The sequence below is a fragment of the Mauremys reevesii genome, unplaced genomic scaffold, assembly GCF_016161935.1.
Source record: "Mauremys reevesii isolate NIE-2019 unplaced genomic scaffold, ASM1616193v1 Contig68, whole genome shotgun sequence".
NCBI classification, from domain to species: Eukaryota; Metazoa; Chordata; order Testudines; family Geoemydidae; genus Mauremys; species Mauremys reevesii.
This window is the reverse complement of record NW_024100882.1, coordinates 384,852-401,921: the sequence shown is the minus strand read 5'-3', so window position 1 is coordinate 401,921 and position 17,070 is coordinate 384,852.

The following is a 17,070-nucleotide window of genomic DNA, read 5'->3' as shown; positions in this document are numbered from 1 at the left end:
CTGCAATTTCTACCCCATCTTTACAAAAAATAACACGGGTGAAACGAAACAATGAAGGTATGTTACATTTAATGACAACTGTGTCCCCTTCCTGCCTGGACAACTTGCGCAGAAATATCTCAGGAGCAGGGAGATCTCCTAAGAGGAAAATTACAATACATTACATTAGAAACACTTCAGGTCAAATTCTTTCCTGGTAGATAGTTGGCTCATTATATTTCTGTAAGCAGAAAGTCTGAAGACTTAAAAACATTCCAAGTGCAAATGGACAACTATTTCTGTTGGCTGATGTTGTTTTAGTGGTTGATTAGACAGAGAGGATAATGGAATAATAATGGTGGAATAAACTCAGGGAAAAGGATTGAATCTTCTAATTTTCCATAGAGACAACTGAAGCCATACAACCCCATACAAGGTGAGGAGGACAAGAGATGATTAAGGCAACTTGCTGAAGCTGTAAGCACCTCCAGAGAGGTATTGTTCCCTAGGGTGGTTTGCATACACTAGCACAAACTGGGCTTTGGGTACAAGAAGGCTGACTTTTAAACTGACACGGGATCTTCTTTTTGATCCAGCAAATGGACATGAACTTTTTTCCAAGGAGGAGACGGAGGCAATCCTGTAAAGGATTGGAAGGACTTTGGCTTACTAGGGCCACCTAAGAAGGATGAGTGATGCCTGGTATGTTCAGTGTGTGTTTAAATAGGTTTATTATATTTGTTGTTTTTTCTGCAATGCTTTCATGTTAAGAATACATGTGCTTGCTTAGAAGGAGCTGTGTGGTACCTTGTAACTGCAGGCAAGACACTGTCATAGGCCTTGGAGAAAAAGCAAAGCATATTGACTGGTCAGTCGGCCGACTGGCTTGCTGGGGATATAAAGCAGAGAGCTGTGCAGCCTTAACCCCCCCTGGTCAGAATGCAGTAGGACAAGGTCCTCACCCAGACAGAGGTGATGGCACCTACAATCTTACTCCTTCCCCTCCCCTTGCCAATCTATCTATACAATACCTGAACTGGCTGTCCCTCCCTGCCCCATTTAAAGGTCTAATCCTGTAAACATTTACTAACAAGTTCAATGGAACCACTCATGGTAGTAATGCTAGATGTTTCCAGGATCAGGGCCTGTGTTTGTAAAATGTCATGTATATTTGCTTTACATAGGACCAGATTTTTCAAACATGCTCAGGCCCAGTTGTCAAGTTCTCAGCAACCACAACTGGGGCCAGATTTTCACAAGAGCTCTGCCAATGTGCACCCAATGTGTAGAGCTCATTTTAAATGAGGAATGGATCCTCCAAGGTGCTAAACTCAATATATGCCCCTTGAAATTCAGATGATTTTTGTGTTGCTCAGCAATTTACACTGTCAGGCCATGAATTAGTACTTAAGGGAATGAGTCTGGCTCCCAGGAAAGTCACTGTGAATTTTGCAATTAAATTCCCAGTCAATGGGAACGGACACATTGATGAAATGTGTTCATATTATCCTTGCTCTGTGATTCCAGTGAAGTTAGGTCCACTTGTGTGACAGAAATTGGGGAATCAGGGACTTCTTTGGCAAAAAGATGTGACAATCTGTTTAACAAAGTTTATATATTAAAAAGATTTCCAGACCTATTTGTTGAGAACTCCAGCATGATTTAATGAGTTAAGATATATCCTGAAGTATGAGTGAGCAGATGTTGCATGCATTGTTTCTAAGACTAAGATAATTTGAAATTGTAGAGATCTAAAACAGTTTTCCCATACTGAAGTGAGCTGCATATTGTAGTTAGAGTTCTCAATCTTCATTGATGCACAGAAAGCAGCTGGGGAAAGTAATCAGAGTGTGTCTTAGCTAATGTTAAAACGTAAATAGGTGAGCCATTTTTAACAATACAGAGAACTTGCCTGAGCCAAAACCAAAATCATGTAAAATGTCATTTTAAAAGTCAGAGCCAGAAACAATTAAAGCCTGTCTTATTGTGACGAAGTGGGACGGTTCGCACTGGGGGCTGGGTACAGATCCTAAGTGTCTAGCAGCAAAAGTCCATGCAGCAAATGCCTGACACTCTGTCTCCTAGCAACTGATGGCCGGGCCCCTTCCTGCAAAGGTGCGGGCTAGAGGTGTTGGAGACAAAGGGGTCAGGTGACCTCCTGGCCCGGGAAAGAGGCAGAGCAGGGAGGAGGGGCCGGAGGGGGGCTGGGCAGATTGGAGTGGGCTGGAGAACAGAGGGGAGGCAGGGAGACCGGGCTCTGATCCCCGGGGGGGGGCTGGGAGGCCCCCAAAATGGACCTAAGCGGGGAGATCCGGTTATCTGTGCCTGCAAGACCTGTGTTGGACTGTATTCCTGTCGTCTAAATAAACCTTCTGCTTTACTGGCTGGCTGAGAGTCCTGGTGAATCGGCAGGGAGCCCGGGGGTGCAGGGCCTGGCGCCCCCACACTCCGTGACACTTATTCTTTCCCCATAATGACAGATTTCAGAGTAGCAGCTGTGTTAGTCTGTATCCGCAAAAAGAACAGGAGTACTTGTGGCACCTGAGAGACTAACAAATTTATTTATGCTCAAATAAATTTGCTAGTCTCTAAGGTGCCACAAGTACTCCTTTTCTCTTTCCCCATAGAAACCTTGAAAAGCTGCTGTTTCAAGGCAGGTAGAAGCTTCTATGGTGCAGAATTGGGATAGATTAATCTGTGAAACTCTTCAAATGTTTTATAAAGCACCCAAAAATAGTGCTAACTGCACCAATACCCCATGCCAAATCCTGACTTCGCTACCCAGGCAAAATGCTCACTGGATCAAATTCTGATAGTTTATCCTAGTGCACACATGACCTATTTTGGATACTTTGTTTAGAGCTAAATGCAGCAAACTTTTCAACTGTTAATACAATTAGTTAGCTAGAGGAATCTTTAAATTAAATAAAACAAAACAAAACAACCCCCCCTAAGTATTAATTTTAATCTCATTTTTAATTCCTAATAAGTACACAGAATTACATGTAACTTCCCAGAAAATTCAGACTGTCCCTTAAGCATTTGTCTACAACATAAAATATTGTTCCTGTTTTTAAGCAGTGATGCAGGGCTTCCAACATTTTAAGTGCCTTTGTAGATGGGGCTTAACCAGGTGAATCATTTTTTAGTGCAGATGAAGCCTAAAAGTAAGTCGTGAATGTTTGCTGAAGATGCATCTTCCTCCTTATACATACAAGAGGCATTAAATTACTACTATAACTACCAAGCACTAACAACATCTCCATAATAGATTGATATGCCCAGCCTTAGAAGCTGCCATGTACTCTCAATTCCCTGCAGCCTGCAGGATTGAGTCCTAAAAATGTGCATTCCGAGTATCCTCAAGGGGGCGTAAACCCACAGAGACCTTGCTCCTTGAACTCAGACAAGAGTCCCACTGAAGCTAAGGGCTTTTCCTTGTATTTAACTTTTGAATGGTGCTTTCCTAAGTGGAATAATTTAACTTTTTACACTGAGCTGCCCTTCCTCCTTAATAAAATGCCTTATGTAGCACTGTGGTCTTCCTATTCCATTCTATCCCTGAACCAGACTTTGCATGTTTTCTTTGCTGTATTGTTACATTTCTCCTCTGGTTATACAGTGCAAACACTCACCTGGAAAGCTGCACATTTCTTGGCTTGTTGTAAGATGAATACCTTTAAAATGAATAAAGTAGTTCTTAGTAGAAAAAAATGCAGGGCCAAATTCTGGTTTCCATTATATGGATTTAAATCAAAGTTACAGGTGCTTAGTACTAACTAGATAGGTAATGCTGTATATTTAAAGGCCTCTCTTTCCTTACAGAAAAGGAATTGCTGATTGACTCAGCATCCTGTCTCTGACAGAAGTCAGTGCCAGACACTTCAGAGGAAGGTGTTTGATATTTTTAAATCAGGAGATCCAGATAAATTGCATCCAAGAGTTTTAAAAGAGTCATCAGAGGAGCTCACTGGACCATTAATGTTGATTTTCAATTAATCTTGGTGCACCAGGAATGTTCCAGAAGACTGGAAGAAAGCTAATGTGGTGCTAATATTTTAAAAAGTGCTAATGGCATGACCTGGGTAATTATAGGTCTGTCAGTCTGACATTGATCCCAGGCAAGATAATGGAGAGGCTGATACAGGATTCAATTAATAAAGAATAAAAGGAAGATAAGATAATTAGTGGCAATAAACATGATCTTATGGAAAATGGATTCTGTCAAACTAATTTGATATCTTTTTATGGTGAGATTATAAATTTGAATAATAAAGATAATAGTGTTGATGGAACATATTTAGACTTCTGTAAAGCATATGACTTGGTACCACATGCCATTTTGATTACAAAACTATAAAAATAACATGGCACACATTAAATGGATTAAAAATCTGGCTAACAGATAGGTCTCAAAATTTAACTACACAGTGAAACATCATTGAATGGGTGTGTTTCTAGTGGGCTCCCTCAGTCCATTTAACATTGTTATCAATGTCCAGGAAAAAAACATAAAATCATCACTGGTAAAGTTTTTAGATGACACAAAAATTGGGAGAGTGGCAAATAATGAAGAGGACAGATCGCTGATACAGAGCAATCTGGATTGCTTGGTAAGCTGGATGCAAGCATTTTAATATGGCTAAATGTAAATGTATACATTTAGGAACAATGAATGTAGGCTATAATTACAAGGTGGTGAAGCCCAGTTCTGGGAAGCAGCAACTCTGAGAAAGATTTGGGGATTGTGGTGGATAATAAGTTGAACATGAGCTCCCCATGGGAGCCTGTAGCCAAAAGGGCTGATGCAATGCTGGGATGCATAAACCTGAGTATAGTGGAGAGGTTATTTCACTTCTGTATTTGGAGTGGTGTGACCACTGCTGGAATGCTGCATCCAGTTCTAGTATCCACAATTGAGGAAGGATGTAGATAAATTGGAGAGGGTTCAGAGAAGAGCCACTACAATGATTAAAGGAGTAGAAACCCTTCTTTATAGTGAGAGACTCAAGGAGCTCCATCTATTTAGAGAAGGTTAAGGGGGGACAATCAAAGTCTATCAGAACATACAGGGGGTAGAGGGGGTCCAAATATTTAGTAATGGACTCTTCAATCCAGCAGCAAAGGGTCTAACACAGTCCAATGGCTGATAGTTGAAGCTAGACAAATTCAGACTGGAAATCAGGTGTTAATTTTTAACAGCGTAATTAACAATTGGAACAATTTACCAAGAGTTGTGAGGCATTCGTCACTGACAATTGTAAAATCAAGATTGGATGTTTTTCTAAAAGATCTGCTCTAGGATTTATTTTGGGGAACTTCTATGCCCTGTGCTCTGCAAGAGGTCAGATGAGATGATCACAATGAATCTATTAACCCCTAGCAGATGTGGGATAACCTGACCCCCACCCCGCCCTTATAAAGGCCCTATCCTGGTTAGAGATTGACTTAAGACCTGTAGGATGAGATTTAATATCCTCTCCAAAATATTTGCTAGTGTTAATTATGGTAACTCTGGATAGTCTTATTATCCATATAAATGTCCAATCCTTTTTGAATCTAGACAAGTTTTTGGCCTCAATGATTTCCCATGGCAATGAGTTCCACAGTCTAACAATATGTTGTGTGAATAATTAGGTCTCTCTGAAGTTATTCACAAATAACTTTGTGTCATCTGCAAATTTTGTTACCTCACTACTTATCGGCCATTCCAGATCATAAATAAATATATTAAAAAACATTAGACCCAGTTCGGAACTTTGAAGTAACCTTTGCTGTGTTAGCCACCTTTTGTCATGATGAAAATTGACCATTTAATTCTACTTTTTGCTTTCTTTTGGTCAGTTTTTGATATAGTGCTATGCTTTGCTCTCACTTTATGACCATTTACCTGCTATAGTGGCCTCCTGTGAGGGACTTTGTCAGAGGCCTGTTAAAAGTCTAAATAAATTATGCCAACTGGTTCGCCTTTATCCATTAAATTATTGATACATTCAAGGAATTCAAAGAGACTGATGAATCACAATTTTCCTTTGCAGAAACCATACTAGTTAAACCATGATCTTCTAAGAATTTTAGTAGTCTGTTTTTAATTACCCTTTCAACCAAATAGCTAGGTGATGTAAATATGTAAAGCTAACTGGTCTGTAACTCCCCAAGTCATCACTAAAGCCTTTTGTTAAACATTTACTATCTTCCAATCCCCTGGAACACTGTTTTGAAGGAGATGTTGCATATATTTGTTCACAGTGCAGACACTTCATATCTAAGCTACTTCAGAGCTCTTGGAAGTAAAAATAGATCAGACTATCCTTAAAATACTCACAGCAAAGCCAGAGACCCAGCAATGGAATCATTGGAAGAATCAGAGATAAATTCAGTCTTGAAATTATGCGGATGTTTCTGCTGCTCAGGATGTAGGCTAGAGAAGTCCAGCTTCTCTTTGCTCTGAGCCTCCTTCAGTGGGGTGGATTTCAGAGAACGGCAGTAGAAGTAAGTCTAAATTGAGTGGCCATATGCTCTTTAGTCTGTGGGTATAGTAGTTGCTGACAGTCTGCTCTGAGTTTCCTTTTGCTCCTTAGGGGTCAGACCGACAGGTTGGTGTTGCTCTGTCTTGCTGTTTGTCGTCTTCTGCTACAGCTCCCTGCTCTGTGCCACTGCTCTATGTATAATATGCTTATTCTACTCTCTGTGCCAAACCAGAGCTAAAGCATCCTAATTTACTCTGCAAAACAAAAACTATTTTACTGCAGTATTAAAGTTGAAAATGAGTTTTTGCCTTTATAGGCAATAGGTGTCTATGATGAATGGAAAGCTGGTGAAATTGTGACATCATAAAGAGAAACAAATTGTAATTGAGCTAATAAGGGGTAAGATTTATATTCAAACTGTTTTAAAAAATTGTTTGTGGCATGCCCATTTGATTTCAAGGACTAAATAAATAAGAGGGTATAATTTTCAAAAGCACCTAAGTGACTTAGAAATTTTCCCATTTTTGAGAGTGACTTAGATACTTAGTTCTCGCTAGCAGTTTTGGGTGTCTCATTTTTTGGGGTCCCAACATGAGACACCTTCAAGGAAACTGATTTTCAGAAAGTGCTGATCACTCACCCCTGATGTTGAAATACTCCATCACAAATTATTTCTTCTGGTGAGAAACACCCTGCAATGCATGGCAAATTAGGTTTATTTTTATTAAAATTAGTAGAGGTATGAAATTTGGCTTTTAAATGGAAAATTGGCTCCAAATTCCTGTATGCAGAGATGATGCTTCTTTCCGTAATAATAAGAAAACTTAAGGAGTGGAATGATTCGTGCTTTCGTGCAAGAGGTTGTGATAATTGGTACACCATTAGTGTAACATACTGAATAACCCAATATATAAGGAAACAGGCATTATGGTAAATTTAAGACTGAGTCCAGCGCCCAATAAAGTCACTAGAAAGACTTCCATTAACTTCAGTGAGCATTGGATCAAAGCTGGTGGTTGGATAGTTTAGACCTATTTTAAAATACCTTAATGGCCATATGAGATTTTCTGTTTTTCAAAATATATTGCTCTGTCAGATAAGGCTTGACTTGAAAAGCATGACTAAAATTTCTTTGAATTTAGTTTCTTATTTTTGTAAACTAAATGTGTGTATTAGCGTCTTATCCATGAAGAAGGCATTCATTTATTGGATTAGGAGCCAAAGAAGAGGGTTTAGAATCTGACAAAGAGCCTATTCCTGCTCTCAATGAAGTCAAAGAAAGTTTTGCCATTGACTTCAGTGGGTACAGGATTGGGCCTTGATTCAGGAAGCCAGCAGCTGCCATTCTCATAGGTCAGGAAGATCATGTTTACACGTGTAATACGTAGTGAAATTTATTGCATTATAAGTGATAATTGAATGTAGCCAGTGTGTGAAACTCAAGTTTCTCAGGGCAAAATAAATAGAGTTGATTTAACAGACAAAAGCTAAAATATTTTGATTCCAAATAGCGTCATGATGTCTCATGTGAGTTACCCTACAGGTACATTATACTTTCATTGTCCTCTATGAGCCGGACTCTCTGTCCACATTACATCTCTAATAGCAGCAAAGAGTCCTGTGGCACCTTATAGACTAACAGATGTATTGGAGCATGGGCTTTCATGGGTGAATACCCACTTTGTTGGATTCACCCACGAAAGCTCATGCTCCAATATGTCTGTTAGTCTATAAGGTGCCACAGGACTCTTTGCTTCTTTTACAGATCCTGACTAACACGGCTACCCCTCTGATACATCTCTAATGAGGCACCAGGTACTCTTATGATCTACCCCCTTCCCTCACCAAGAGCGGAGACCATGCTGCATCTCAGGTTTAGTCTCAAAAGAAGCCTGGTCCGTGGAGGATAAAGGGTGGGGGAGGCACACAGACTACAATTCCCATGAGGCACCACAGCACCATTCGGAATAAAAATATTTCAATTTTCTGTATTTTGACAAAACATCAACATTTTCCAGAGAAAGCAGATACTCTTTGCAGAAAAAAAAAGAAACAGTTTTTTTGAAAACCCAATTTTCTATCATAAACCATTTTGATTGAGAATTTTCTATCAGCCCTCATCCCTTCTCAATGTACAAGGAGTTAGTGTCAACAATTCCTTCAGAATAGTCTGAAAAGTGAGAGGAAAATGCCAAACAAAGTATTTTAGCCAGGGCAACAAAAAATCTTCACTTACAAATCTCCTGTAAGCAGCGAATCCGTTCTGTATGAGGAAGATGGTCAATATCCCTGTTACTCTGTGCATGTGCTTGGAGGCATGAGTGGAAGGGCACGGGGCAAAGTGCCCTCTGTATTATGCGGCTGCTAGCATGGTCTGAAGCATCCTCATGGCTACCAAGTCCAGGGAGGCCCCCTACACAGTGGAATATCTCATGGCGGCATTCTTAACCACTTTAAGGTCCTTTATGTAGCCAGAAATGCCTAATGGAAACCAGTTTCCATGTGGCCACCCCACCAAGACCTCAACCTCTCTCCTCACCCCATCTTCATCCTTCTGACAACAAAACTGCCACTCCCTTGACCCTGGCCCAGATTTTCAGTCACACTCAGGTCTGTTTAACAGCCATTTGCTCTGTTGACACAGGATAATCGATTAGGGAATTCCTCCCTCCTTCACTCAAAGTCCCAGATTGGGCCTCTAAGGAGGCACAAGTGTCAACACCTTCCACACCCATCCACACTATTCTGTGTGGGCTACAGCCTTCTAAAAATACTCATCCTCTTTCCATCAGGATTCCCTCAACGACCCTTGTTCCAAGGCATAAGACCTCAGCTGTCTCTCAGCTCCCCAGTTCTCTCTGAGCAAGGGAACTCAGCCAGTGCCATTCCAGACCCCGGGGAATCTCCAGAGATACCTTCCCCAGGACTTTCTTATCCCAGCATCTCCTTCAGCTTCAGTCTTTATGTGAGAAGGCTGTCTCTTATAGAAACCCAGTCCTATGATACCTGCCATGGGGAAACCCCCTCTCACTTCCCCACAGCCTGGCACAGCTCTCCCTCCTGCAGGAGCAAGAGGACTTTTTGAGTAGGGGATGGTGGAGATGGTGCATCCAACACTGTTCCCACAGGAGGGATGCGGGGAGGAAGGAGCAGAAGATGCCCAGAAACTCAGGGCAGCTCTGCTCCCTTCGCACTCTTCCCCCTCACTCTTCTCTATTCCACAACACTAGGCCAGGGAGGAGGTGCAGAGACCCTGGAGTTGCCCCTCCCTCAAGTTTGGAAAGGGAGCTGTAGAGACCTCACAGGTGCAGCAGGAGCAGAGGTGTGCCTGGGGGGCAAGGAGCATGCGTGGATGCAGAACTGATGTGAGTCTGAGGAAGATGTAGAAGCAGGGGAAGAAAATTAATTTATGTAGCTGGGGGGGAACAGAATTAATTAATTGATATTTGGGGAGGGAGGGCTGGGGAGAAGCAGAAAGCTGGGCACCAGCAGTCAGTACTTTGTGCAAATGTGTGCATTTTATCTGAGTTGGATCCTTTACTGAGTGCTCCTGTACAAGGGGTGAAATTGGTCTTACTCTATAAATTTGTGAAATTTGGCAACATTGCACTAGTCACACAAGCATTGGGGGTGAGAAGAGGGAATTTAAAAAAATCTGAAGACACCCTCCAAATCACAATTTAGTCTCTTTAAAAACATCTCATCATTTTTGGGTGACTTTCATGAACTCTTTGGAGTCTAACTCTTGATCTTTCTGGGGTGGCCATATTGACTTCCACATTATGAGACATTGAACATTCTCCTCACTGGCCTGACCACAAAGACTGTGCTGTTGAGATGATTTGCTTGAGGGAGATTTTTGTCTCGTTGCAAAGCACACAACACAACACAACTGTAAATACGTATGAACTGAGCCTAAGCTGATGTAATGCTGTAATTATGATGACTATCTATGGACACAATTTATTTCACAATAGTTCACATTCAGCGAGGTGGTCACAAAAACCACAGGATGTGGTTAGAGTAAAATAAAAAGTGCATGAGAACCAGTGAAGAAACCTGTTTCCTGCCTGTCCATAATAGCCTCAGTTACTCCCCTCAACGCACTCACATTCAGGTTTCTGTGCTAGCAGCAGAGAAGATAATTTGATGGACTGTCCGGTCTATTTATTTTCTGATTCGCATCTGCTTGCTCATAGTCACTGTTTGAGAAGGAACCAACCTTTCTTCCTTGAAATCCATTTCTAAAACTCATCTTCCTGGAAGCCTGTAACACTTACTCTCACGACAGCTATAGTTACACACCAGTCAGAGAACAGATTTTTAAAAATCTAATCAAAGGTCATGGAAAAAAATAAAAAAATACTACTAAACTTCACTGTTTTAGCACTTTGATATTATTCTATCCTATCCAAAACCCTGAGCTGTAGCTTGTCTATTTAGATAGTAAGTTTTTAGCAGCAGGAACTATGACTTCACACTCATAGGTTTGCAGATATTCAGGTAAGAAGGAACCATTAGATCATCTAGACTGAGCTCTTGTATATCACAGGCCACAGATTTTCACACACTTACCCCTGTACTCAGCCACATAACTTATGTTTGGCTAAAGCATCTTCCAGAGAGGCAGCCTGGATGTCTGGATCTGAAGACATGAAGAGACTCCACCACTTCCCCGTGCAGTTTGTTCCAATGGTAAATCAGCCTCACCGTTAAATGTCTGTGCCTTTGCATTTGTCTGGTTTAACTTCCAACCACTGGTTCTTGTTTTGCCTTTCTCCACTAATTTAAAGAGTCCCTTTCTACCCGGTATTTTCTCCCCATAAAGATACTTCTACACTGCAATTAAATTACCTCGATCTGCTTTCTGATACATTTTTTTTTGCCCTCAAATAATTTTGGTGGCTCTTTCTGTACCCTCTCCAATTTTTCAACAGCCTTTTAAAAATATATATACCCTAGAACTGTATGCAATGTTCTGATATCAATCTCACCAATGCTGTATACAGAGTTAAAATTACCTCCCTTGATTATGCATCAAGGATTGTATTAGCCCTTTTTGCCACAGCATCACAGGAGCTCAGGTTAAGTTGTTTTTTTCCACTATGACTCCTGCACACATTTCTGAGCCCCTGCTTCCAGGATCCAGTCCCCCATTCTGTAGCTATGGCTTGCATTCCTTGTTGTATTTGGCTATATTAAAAAGCATTTTGTTTGAATGGACCCAGTTTACCAAGTGATCAAGAGCACTCTGAATGAGTGCATTGTCCTCATCATTATTTAACACTACACTAATTTTTGTGTTATTCACAACTTTTACTTTATACTATCTTTAAATACCATAGAACAATCATAGTTCTAAATAAATACATGTTTTATTTCCCTTAATATCCTTATAAAAATTCCTGGTCTTTTTTTTTTTTAACTTTCTTCTTTTTTTTTATGTTTAGTTTTTTGTTTTCTCTCCCCCACTGGAAAGGTAATGAGGGAAAATTAATTGTTTTGTGTTTAAACGTCCTGTGCAAAATTGAAATTCTTCTTGGAGTTCTTGTCTCTATGTGTCATCTACTTTAAATTGCACATGTGTGCCAGGTTCCTGAGACCACAGATTTTTCCCACCAGTACCCCTTTGGTCTGCACATGCATCTTAGCTTTACTTGTGCATCATTCCAAAGGTATGAAGTGCAGTGTGAGACTAACCACAAGGCCAGTTCTTCTCACCATCCTTTGTTTGAAATGGGTTGCTAGTGGTGGATTCTCTGTAACTTGAAGACTTTAAATCATGATTTGAGCATTTCAGTAACTCAGCCAGAGGTTACGAGTCTACTACAGGAGTGAGTGGGTGAGGTTCTGTGGCCTGTAATGTGCAGGAGGTCAAACTAGATGATCATGATGACCCTTCTGGCCTTAAACTCTATGAGTCTATACATCCTCAGATTAGCGTGGAAAGCTTAGTTTATTCTTGATAGCATCCCTAGGTTAATATTAAGAGTTTTAGCTTTTGTATAAATGTATAATTAGTACAGAGTCAGCTTTGTATTGTTAGCAAAGGATTTCAGTAGGATACAGCCAGGGTAAAATTATGAAGGAAAGAATAAACACAATCACTAAGAGAAGGAGGACAAATGTCCTCCCAAGTCCTTGTTGTAGAAGAGGTGAAGATTTCCTTCACAATCCATGCATAGTGAGACTCCATGTGCTGGTATGGGTACAGCTGGAGTCCCTGAGAAGCACAGTAATGGCACTTCAGCAAGTAAGAATAAGGACCATTTGGTGCTCCCTACTACTGAGTCTAGCAGTACAGGGCCATTTGTGGTACCTACACATCTGGAACAAAGTGATTGGATGCGGATGGTGTTAGGATATAGATATTCAAGCCTGTCTGCAAAGGCCTATACTTTAAGAATTTAGGTGTATTCTTATCACTTAGCTAGTTATAGAGGTATAAAAGAGAGAATGAAAATCATTGTTTGTCTGTGTAATAGCCTTCTCTTACTGTGACAGTCTGAGGCCTGGTTCTTCTGCTAAGCAGCAGAGGCAGCCATAAGCCATAAGCTGCTCTGCCCGAGGGTCTTGGCTCCTAGACTCTTTATTGCTCTGCTCAGACTGAGTGCTGTTCAGCCCAGCATAGAGGGCCTTAGCTCCACAAGCAGCTACTTTACCCGTTTAATAGATTGCCACTCTGAGGGCGTGACAGGGAGGAGGCGTGGCTTCCCTCTGAGACTGACGGGGAGGGACAACCATGCACACCTACAGTAAGGTTGCAGCAAAGTTTTACAGAACAAGGCATTTCTTCTGCAGGGATAAATGGGTGCAAAAATGTATCTATGCATTTACTACAGGGTATGCTGTAAGCCCACATACAGCTTTTCAGCTCAGCTGAGTTAAAGGTATTCCAATAAAATAATAAAACATGCCTGGCAATAAACGTATGGTTGACTAGTACTGTTACAAAGCATAGGGCTGACAAGATCAGCTGATACTCATTAGCTATTGTAGGTGGATTATGGCTGTTAGACTTTTGAACCTTCCCTCTATCTATTATGGTTGATAAATCTGTACTAATAATAATTTACAGAAGAGAAACTATTTTCTCAGTGACGACAGACACAGAAAAGACAAAAAACGTGAGTCTGAACTGTAATACTTTTAAAATAATGCTGTTTTATGTGATACTTCCTATATGCTGTTGTTTAAGTTCTTGTGTTATCTGTTCCTGTCCTGATACTTGAGAATCAACAACATTCCTTTTAGTCGGAGGGTCTCCTTCTCTCTCACACTCCATTGAATTCACTGGATTCTGGAGCTTCTGTTAGTAATTCTTGGAGCATTTCTGCCTATTTCTGAATCTTAATTTAAAACTTCTGGAGATAATTCTGTGGAACCCTCCACAACTGCCAAAGCTAGCTGAGCCAGGAAAAAGCCCAAAGATTTTGGTAGTGACCTTGATTTATTTTTTAGTTTACAAGGCAATATTTCCCCCATTATATAGGAATAGGAGTTTCCAGGCCAGATCAGACTAGGTCTGGGGTCGGCAACCTTTCAGAAGTGGTGTGCCGAGTCTTCATTTATTCACTCTAATTTAAGGTTTCGCGTGCCAATAATACATTTTAATGTTTTTAAAAGGTCTCTTTCTATAAGCCTATAATATATAACTAAACTATTATTGTATGTAAAGTAAATAAGGTTTTTAAAATGTTTAAGAAGCTTCATTTAAAATTACATTAAAATGCAGAGCCCCCCAGACCAGTGGCCAGGACCCAGGCAGTGTGAGTGCCACTGAAAATCAGTTTGGGTACCTTCGGCACCCGTGCCATAGGTTGCCTACCCCTGGACTAGGTGTTCATCTATTCTAGTATCCTGTCTCTGACAACGGATTAGCTTACCCCCCATCAGTTAGTGCTTGACTTGTGAATTTATGATCTCATTATCCATATGTGTCTAATCATAATCCTACTAAGCATTTGGCCTTAGTGACATCATATGTTGGTGAATGCAACAGTCAATGATTTCCTCTTCTTCAGCCACTATTAAACGTTTAATTCAGGCTATTTTCCAACAGTTTTTATTGTTAAAGCTGCATTATGATTGAACAGTGCTGACATCATAAGTAAGGTTGCAGTAGAGCTTTGCAGAAAAAGGCATTTCTTCCCCAAATGTATCTGTGCATTTACTGCAGGATAGGGGGTAAGGCTCCATGCAACTTTTCAGCGTAGGTGACGTAAAGATCATCCAATAAAATAATGAAACATTCCTGGGAATAAACTTCCAGTTTACTGAAACAGTTATAAAGTGCATGTCTGACAAAATAAATGGTTAATCACCAAAATGGTGTAATGACCATATAGGAACAAAAATTACTTCCTGTTCTGCATCCAGTGGGTCCCCTTTGTTCCACCTTTCACCAATACTTAACTCTCTTTTTCTTTCCCTGATCATTAACTTTGAGATGTGCCTCCCTTAACATTTTGACTCTATTCCAATACAATTACTAGTCTCTCTTAAGAACACAAGAGCTGCCATACTGGGTCAGACCATGGTCCATCTTACCTACTATCCTATAGTGGCCTGTACCAAAGCCTCAGAGGAAGTGTACATAATAGGGCAGTTTTGTAGTGATCCACCTGTCTTCTCTTCTTGGCAGAGAGTCAGAAGTTTAGTGTTGCCCCATTCATGGTGTTGGATCCATGACCATCTTGGCTAATAACCATTCATGGACCTATATTCCATGAACTTATTTGAACCCAGTTAAAATTTTGGCCATCACAGCATCCCCTTGCAATGAGTTCCACAGGTTAGTTGTACATTGTGTGAAAAAGTACTTCCTCTTGTTCATATTAAACCTGGCTGCCTATTAGTCAGAGGACCTCCTTTTTATTTATTATTATGTGAAAGGGTAAATAACAATTCTCTGTTCACTTGTTCCACACTATCGATGATTTTATAGACCTCTATCATATCCCCCCTTTAATCATCTTTTTTCTAAGATGAACAAAGCAAACGTCTTTTTAGTCTCTCATTGTATGGAAGCCATTCCAAACCCTTAAAAATCTTTGTTGCCTTTCTCTAAATATTTGCTGATTCCACTATATACTTTTTGAGATGCGGCAACCAGAACTGGGCACAGTATACATGGTATGGGCACACCATTTATTTATATAGTGTCACTGTGATATTGTGTACATATATTTACTACCCCTTTCCTAATAATTTCTAACATACTGTTAGCCCTTTTGACCGCTGCCATGCATTGAATGCAATTTTTCAGATAATTATCCCAAGTGACTTTGAGACCTTTCTAGGCTGGTAACTGCTAATTTAGAATCTAGCATTATATATTATTATTTTTTCCAATTTGAATTACTTTGAACTTATCAACAATGTATTTCATCTGCCATTTTTTTACCCAGTCACTAGTTTTGTGAGATCCCTTTGTAACTTCTTGCAGTCTGCTTTGGACTTAACTATCTTGAATAATTTTGAATTATATGCAAACTTTGCCACTTCACTGTTCACCACCTTTTCCAGATCATTAATGAATATGTTGACCAGCACAGGTCCCAGTGCAAATCGTTGGGTTATCCCATAATTTACCTCTCTCCACTGTGAATACTGACCATTTAGTACAACCCTTTGTTTCCTATCTTTTACCAGTTATTGATCCATGAGAGGACTTTCCTCCTCATCCCATCACTACTTACGTTCTGTAAAAGCCTTTGGAGAGGGACCTTTTCAAAAGCTTTTTGAAAATCCAAGTACAGTCCATCTTCCACATATCCAGTCTAGTTGTCCTCTGTTTCCTTGTGGGCTCCTCTGTCCTCAAAAACTTTCAATCCTAACTACTTTTCCAGCAACTAACCCATCACTCTCCACCATTTCCTGTCCATTTTTGGTTCATCTTGCCTGTTTCCACTGCCTCAAGTTACTCTCTTCCATTGCTTTCTCCTTGATCTCCGTTCCACCAAAATTGCTCTTAACAAGGTCACTTATGACCTCTTTCTAGCCAAGTCTAAATGCCTTTTTCTTATTTTGCTAGTAGGTATTATATTATCTTCAGCAATTTAAAGTCTTGTGTGTATGGGGGCATCCACTAAACTTAATTCAAATTAACTAAAGGTGTGAATTTGAAGTTGATTAGCTAAACTTTGTTAAATCCCTGTGTGGACACCCTCATTCAGAATTAAAGTGACCTTAAAATGTTAAAATAATTAATTAATGTGACCAACAGAAGCTGATGATATTGAGCATATTCCTTGGTTTAATTCATATCTTAAGCTATGAAATTTAACTAACTAACCAACTAACTAACTAAATGGTGGCAATTCATTGCTGACATGAATGTTGTACTTCCTTTGTACTTCTGCTTTTCTGTTGTTATATTTCACAATAATTGTTACACTCCTCAAATTATATTCTCTTTTGCCCAATTTAGAATAAAAATAATTTTGCAGACGTCATCCAAGACGAAAATGGTAAGTGTGTTTTTTGGAACATACACATACCAAGGCCTCAATTCAGCAAACCATCCCTAGTTGGCAAAGCACTTAAGCACATGCTTAACATAAAGTATGTGCTTAAGTTCTTTGTTCATTTGGGCCCAAAATAGGAATATTCTATGACA